The sequence below is a fragment of the Sceloporus occidentalis genome, unplaced genomic scaffold (assembly GCF_023333645.1).
Source record: "Sceloporus occidentalis isolate IW3139 unplaced genomic scaffold, rSceOcc1.0.p SCAF_5, whole genome shotgun sequence".
In the NCBI taxonomy this organism is placed as follows: Eukaryota; Metazoa; Chordata; class Lepidosauria; order Squamata; family Phrynosomatidae; genus Sceloporus; species Sceloporus occidentalis.
In genome coordinates this window covers 63416497-63424591 of record NW_028316985.1, presented here as the reverse complement: position 1 = coordinate 63424591, position 8095 = coordinate 63416497, and positions in this window count along the sequence as shown.

Here is an 8095-nt window from a genome sequence, read left to right as displayed (position 1 = left end):
ACAAAAACTGATGCATGTATGAAAGAAAATTCTGTGTGTAAGTTCTGTGTCTGGATGGCATATGTTCACAAGTTTTTTCTTATTTTAATGCATTGTTTTGGGAAAGTGTGAAATGATCAGAAAGCTCTAGAAAACACCAAGCAGCTAGAGTTTCATCCTGTGTGAAACTGTATGGCAAATGTGGCAATAAGTATTTTTTATTGTGTCATACTCCTGTGTGGCAATTTGCAATATTTGCCTCGACAGAGAATTGGGTCCTAATGCTGTGGCAGCCTTATACTTTATCATTTCATAATTTACATATTTATCCCCATTTGCTGAATAAGCAGACGTGTGTGTGTGTGTGTGTGTGTGTGTGTGTGTGTTTTAAATGAATTAATTTGACTATACCTAAAACTCATTCAGTGCTGATATGCCACAGCAGGAGAGGTGCAAAAGGAATGATAATGCCATCAAATGAAAAGGCTAGATTGAAGGGAAAAAAATTATCCTAGGAAGAAGGAATATGCATATAAATGATAAGAATAAGCTGAAGAAATGTCTAATATTGATAGGAAGATTAAAAACATTTTGTCATTCCTATGGAAATTACTCTTGGGAAATTCTGCATGGATGGTAGCTTTTACTTACGATGCCCTGCCAAACCCTTCAGCTTGGTATAGGCAATATGGAATTTTCTAACAACATGGCAAGGAGATGAAGTTGAAAGAATTAACCTGTATCAAGGTTAATAACTTACCAGTATAATGGGTAGTTTTTGGCTACCTATGAGACACGTCACACCTTGGCTGATCATACTGAAAATTCTAGTGGTGAGCCATTGTGCTCCTGTTGTTGTTGTTGTTGTTGCTCTTTTGATATCATTTTACTTGCTGGTTGTTGTAATCACTGCTCATCTGCCAGTTTACGGAAAACATGTAATTTCATACTATCTTTCCCTGGAGAGCACACTTCTCTTCAGCTATAAACAACAACATTCATCTGCCCTACAGTTCAGCCAGGTTCATTGACTGTTTCAGAGCGCAATACAGTAAACCAAATTAACCTCAAGATTTTTTTTTTAAATGCAGATCTACAGACTGTACTTGGTTTTTATATGAATATTATCAGCGGATTGTATCAGCATTGATGTAAGCATAGCTTTTCATAGATTGTCAGCTACATAACCAAGCTCAGTGCTATTCCTCTTCCAATATCTACCTGATATATCCATCATTCTCTATATAACCTTCTCATTCTGCTATTCTAGAAATATGATCTATTCCATATCTGTTCTATAAATATGATCTAGAAGCATCAGTTGCCAGTCCCTGAAGTCAAGTTTTTTTATCCATTGCAAAAAATATTGTAGTTTATTACTTATTCTCCCCCCATCTCCCCCCCCCCAAAAAAAAATCACTGTAGTTTTGTTTCTACAGTAACACCTCCAATTTTTAAAAATGTCTGTGGGGGAAACCCACACAATTATTGCAACATTTTCATTACTACAACAATAAACATAATATAAAACAATGATAGATACACGGAAGCTGAACTAAAAGGACAGAACTTTCTCTGGAAAAGAAGTCCCATTTTCCTCACTGAGATCGCTAGCAGACTTGCACATTCATGGCATGGCTAGTGATAACCTCATGCTAATTTTGCATCTGTGTTGTGGATTGCACAAACCAAATTAAAAATGATTTCTCATGGATAAAATGAATACAGTAAATGTTCATCTTTTGCTGCTGTTACCAACTTCAAGAATGATAAAAGAGGGATTGAGGGATTTCTCAGTCTATTCAGAGAAAGGGAAGCAGTGACAATAGCTGTCCCTTGGACCTATACTCTTTTCTGTTATGATACACTGCAGCAGTACATGATATTTCAGTTCTTATACAGGCTCTGGTTTTCCTTATTGCACCATATATTACCAAATAAAAATGGATACAGTGGTAATGCTTCAGAGAATTTCAAATGGTCCCACAGCTCTGAGCTCTGTTGTTCTCATTCAACCATCAATTCTGAAAGCTGGTAATGATAATTTACATGTATCATTAACTTCAGTAACTGATCATGCTTAACCAATGGAGATAAGGCTTGGTCCAAAGCCCATAAGACGGATTAGGAAATACTGATAGGGCAGCTGTACATGAAGGAACAGAAGGAGAGATGCAAGGCAGGAAGCTGGAAAAGATATAGAAAGGGAAATAAAAGACTGATATATTGACCATTCCATGTTCAGATGGTTCCCCCAACCCAAGTTATGTTTAACTAAAATGGCAATAGTTTCCAAAGTAGCCACTCTAGTAACAAAATAAAAATATTTATTTATTTATTTATTTATTTTGGAAGAACAAGACATAAACTACAATACTGTTCACAAAAGAATATTTCGGGGAATGGCATCTGGTGCTTCCAGATCATATTTCTAGAATAGCAGTATGAGATGTTTATATAGAGAATAATAGCTATATCAGATGGAAGAAAGGAACATTTGAAGAGGAACAGCACTGGGCTTGGGCATATAGCTGACAAAAAACTGTGACTGAGACCTTTCACTGTCTTCACTTAGGACTTTATCACATTGGGACCTATGTGCTTCCATCCTGAAAATGGTTAAAGTGTTGGCATCCCAGAAAAGCAAGCAAATTCGCTAATGATTATCACATACGGAGCACAACAAGGGGTGAAAAGCAAACTACTTAGGCAAGAAAGAGGGTAGGAAGCGAATCTGGGTTTCAGACAGATGAAGACAAATCCCATTTATAGCTTGGAAATAATTATTTGGTGCATGCGCCAAACTGTCATTTTCACAAGTTCATACAAATGCATGCTCTAGAGAGGGAAGGGAAACCAGGGAGGAAAATCCTCTTTGCCCCAGAAGCTGTTCCAGAGGAATGAGGTTTCCCTTTGCAAACTCCCTTAAAACCACACACACACACACACACACACGAGAGAGAGAGAGAGAGAGAGGGGGGGGAGGTGGCTGGCCCATAAACCTGCCTGATTTCAGCAAGAGCTGACACTCCCAGATGCCCTCCTTTTCCAGGACATATTCTCAATTTCTCCCTCCTGTACAGGAGGACTTCCAAAACATTCTCACTCTCAGCCATCTCCCACCAGCTGTTCCCCTAGATGAGGTCACACTTCCCTTGAAGGACTGCATCAGCAGCTTGAGGGTGCTCCTGGATTCATCGCTTCATCTGTCCTCTCAGATTGACGCGACAGCCAGGAGTGCCTGCTAGCTTCGGCTGATATGCCAGTTGCATCCCTACCTGGAGCAGCGGGACCTAGAAACGGTTGTACATGCTCTAGTAACCTCTCGTTTTGACTTCTGCAATGCGCTCTACATGGGGCAACCCCTGTGCCACATCTGGAAGCTTCAATTGATACAGAACATGGCAGCCAGGAAAATCCAGGTTAGACCGAATTACACCTATTTTAAAGTCACTTCATTGGCTGCCTATTAGCTTACGGGCACAGTACAAGGTGTTGGTTACTACCTATAAAGCCCTACATGGCCTGGGTCCAGTCTACTTGAAGGAACGCCTCCTCCCATATAGTCCTCCCCGTACACTCCAGTCCTCCGGGAAAAACCTCCTACAAATAAGAAAGACCAGATTGGCGGCGACCTCCTTGAGATCTTTCTCGGCTACTGCCCCAAAAATTTGGAATGACCTGCCGGAAGAAATTTGCCAATTATCCTTGCTGGAGGCTTTCAAAAAGGCGACTAAAACCCTTCTCTTCCGACAGGCCTACCCAGACTGAAAATTGCCCAGAACCAATTGAACCTTTTCCACTACCTCTTTCATCACGGATTGTGCAATAATTGTGATGTGTTATATATTTTAACTGTGTCCTACTATGTAAATTTAAATTTGGGTAGAAGGGTTAGGCAGGGTTTTTGTGGGTTTTAATGTTTGATCTTTATGTACTATATAATGTTGTTACCCACCTTGATCCCCAAAACAGAAGAGGCGGGATATAAATAAATATTTAATTCATTCATTCATTTCATGCTTAGAGGGTCCATTAGAGGAGGAGACCAGACGCACAAGGGAAAGTGTCTGTGTGTGTTGTGTGTGTGTGTCCCCCTTTAAGAACAAGGCTGCCTCACTCTCCTCCGCACAGCAAAGGAACCACGGGAAATCTGGGAACAAGGAGAATCCAGCACATGGTTTTCAGACTGCTGCAATTACGTGAAGAAAGTGAATTTGTGAATGAACTGGAAATGAAGACAGTATTTTTTGCCAGTTGTGCAAAAATGGTCCAGTTGTAGCATTTGCATTTACTTACAACACTGAAAGAAGGAGTTCAAATTGATGTGTGACCTATAGCAAGGGTAATTTTACCCTTTCATTCAGGAATGAGGAGACAAAAACAGCACGCAGCACACAGCACGATGCCTATTTACACCCCTAGAATATATAATTTGTCAAAATCATGTTCCTCTTAATACCTTATTAGATTATAGTGCCTGCCTTAGGCACCAGTAGTTCTTATGGTAATTGAGGCCTCCTAGTGTCAGAGTTCCATCTTCCATTCAGTATTATGGCTCATTTTCAGCTACAGAAGGAAAACTACCACCAGCAGCAGCAGCTTGGTTTTCTGACTTATGTTCTTTATATTTGCACTCCCTTTTGTACACATTGTTGAAAGATTTGTTGGAATAATCTTTGGGCTGATAATCCTTGCCGAGAAAAACCCTCTACCTCTGCATATTGATGATGTCTAATAAGTCAGGCAGTGAGTTATGGATATAGTAAAGATGGTACAAATATAGGCATGTGGAAAGGAAAAGCCAGTTTAAATAAGGTGTTGTTGTTTTTTAAAGGGCAGTTCTGGCCAATCAGTTTTCTCCTAATCGGATTCCTTCAAGTATACTGAGTGCAAGTCCTCTATAGAATCTCCTACTAAAAATATGATCCAATGCTATCAAATGATGGGGGGGGGGGGGAATGTATCTCAGTTGAGATGACTAAGACAAATATGTGGCAACCTTGGCAGGGAAGGAAAGTCCCCAACTATGAGTAGAAGGTCCCCCCCCACACACACACACACACACACAAGCCCACTACTTGTTATCTGTCAGTAAACAGTAATTAAAGATGTGGCCTGTTTGATAAAGCTCCTGCCCGCCCTCACAAAGTGTGCCCTTTTGGACGTGTCTAATTAAAATCCTGATGAGAAGATGAAGAAATCCCAGCAGCCAGGCATCTGCCGACTCTCCCCACACTCAGCCTCTTCATTACCAAAGACGAGGCAGAGAGATATAAAGGACCCCAGGAAACACTCTGACAGACCAATCGATATGGCCTTTTGTGGGATGTGACAGGCCATTCCAGGCTGCCTTTTCAACAGCACACGGCAAAGAATAAATGTGTTTCCTGTGCAGAAGATACTACAGTTGGCCCTTCTTATACACGGATTTTTTATACACGGATTCAAGCATACACGGTTTGAAAATGTTCCAAAAAAGTATAAATTTACCTTGATTTTCCATTTTTATAAGGGACACCATTTTGCTATGTCATTATATTTAATGGGACTTGAGCATACACGGATTTTGTTATACACGGGGGATCTTGGAACCAAACCTCAGCGTATAACAAGGGCCCACTGTATAGCTCGTGACTTACTCTGTGCAAAATTCACATGTGGGTGGGTTTTTTTCCCCCATGGAGAGCAGCATTTTCTACACAAGAATCAGAATTTGCTGGGCAGAAAATGCTGCTGTCAGCACAGAAAATGCTGTTTCAAATGAAGAAAATAGGGAGGGTGTGTGTGCAAATTTTGTGCAGAATGAAGTCCCAAACTGTGCAGATTCTATGTGTCCTGGATACTCATCATCAGGATTTCATGACACTTGAGAAACATATTTTGAACATTTTCAAATATTATTTCCATCACTAGTACCCCCACAGTCCAACAGTCTAACCACTACGCACCAGTAGTTTGCCATTTCATGTGAGATAAATGTATTTGATTTATGAATGGTTGGATTTTGGCAGGGTTCCCCTTTGCTTTCCTTATGTTTAAAACATGAAGCTGTTTTCAAGCCAATAGATAATGTTATGCTTAGATCCACACTTGGTAAGCTCAACATTTCTTGCACGACAGAACACCATTCCTTTCAATAGAAAAAGAGGGGGGAAAATTATGCTTGAAATGTACCATTCCGGCTACAGCCTGTGAGAACAGGCCTGTTTGTTCATGGGTGTCTTGTCCTATTTAGATGCTCATTTTTCCTCCATGCTTATATTAAAATTCACATCACATCATAGGTAGAAAAATATGATCGTCTCTGTCTGATGTGTTTATTCTGCACAGTTTTGGTAGCACTTATCGCCCCACCATCAATACCGCTATAGTCTCACACCAAGCCATCATACTGTTCTGTTTTTGTGTGACTCCTTCCATCAGCAAAGCTAATTTAATAATGTTTTCACCGATGCACAAAAAGCCTGCTAAGCTAAGCCTTTATTAGCTTTTCTATTTTTCTTCTCTGCTTATCCCTTTTATATTATGAGTAAAAACGGGTAGTCTGTTTCTTCCTTGACACTGGCCATCTGTACTTTCCAAGTGTATTCATCTCCCTCTTCTTGCTTTTATTTACTACCAAAACCCCTCAAAAAGAGTAATGTCGCTCTGATTCTGTATCACATTTCAGTAAATTATACAAATTAAATATTCATTACTTTGTGCTTCATTAGTTCACATTTGGAACACTTTCTTCATTATGATATCCTTAGGAATTACTTTTTTCCCCTTTAATTTTTAAAAAAAAATTAAAACAACTTCATGGCATTATTTTCTGCTCTCCAGAAACTCTTTCATTACAATGACAGGGCAAAGTTATACTTCTTACAAAGCTATCCAAATAATTTAAATGTTTTGAGGGCAAATGTATGGTGTACAGAACTAAATGTACAAAACTAAAGTGTAAATGTTATTTTCAGAATTCATATTTCAACTGTTGAAATAGCTAAATATTTGTATACTCCATCTTAATTTTCACCCAGGATTTGTGTCCTTCCACATATAAAATTCTGGATTATTTGACTAGGTAAGTATCAAGAAACCAATGTAGATAGACTCCTTTACCATATTTTTCTCTCTCCATCTCATTTGCAAGATTTTGCTGCTAGGATTTATAATTAAATTCAGTGAGATTTAGGCTAAAAATTTCAAATATTTCAGATCTGGATTTCAAGATGGATATTAATCCCAGGCTACAAGTACACAGCTCTTAACTATAGTTGATATCAACTGAGCCATGAAAAGCCATGACTGTATGTTGCAGGAAGCGGGGGACTGCACTGAAGAATCATAGAGGTGGAGAGGTACTTGTGGATCATTTAGTCTTACTCTGTTTGATGCATGATATTGAGAACCAGAGCAACAGAGTTCTGTAAATCCTTTGATTAAAGATCTACGGCAAGTGATAGCACAACAACTTGCTTTGTTGCATTGCAGGGCTGCTCTTAACATTAACACATTTCTCCTGAAATCAAAGAAAATCTACCCTCTTATAACTTCCATCTTTTCCATGTAGTTCTTCTCGTTGGGGCAGCAGCAGTCCAGTCTTTGTCCTGTTCTACATGCTAGCCTTCAGGTATTTCCACAAAACCATCATGTCTCCTTAAGTTGTCTATTCTCCAGATTAAACATACCCCATTCCTTCAGCCTTTCTGCATAGTACTTTTCAGAGTTTGGCAGAGTTGCTAGGATTTCAAAAACAGTAATGGGGGACAGTCTCCAGATTGGCTGGGGATGGATGGACACCAACCCACAACCTGCCTCAGATGCAGGGAGGGCCTGTTACCAGATCTCTAGGTTTTCACAAAATTTCAAACCTTACAGGAACCCCAGAATTCAGGAAAATCTTACTGAAAGTGCACTGCTTGAAGCTGGCTCAGAAAACATGGAAGAATGGGCCTAGTCAGGATTACAGACAGACCCCCCCCTTCCAGATTTGTTCTGTAACATGAAGTCATTTTGCTTTCTTTGGTACCCCTAAGTGCACTGATCATGGGTATGGGAAGACTCTTTCTTATTATTCATTTTCCAGCGGAAAAAATGGTTCCCATCACTCAGGAACCCTGGTCAGGAA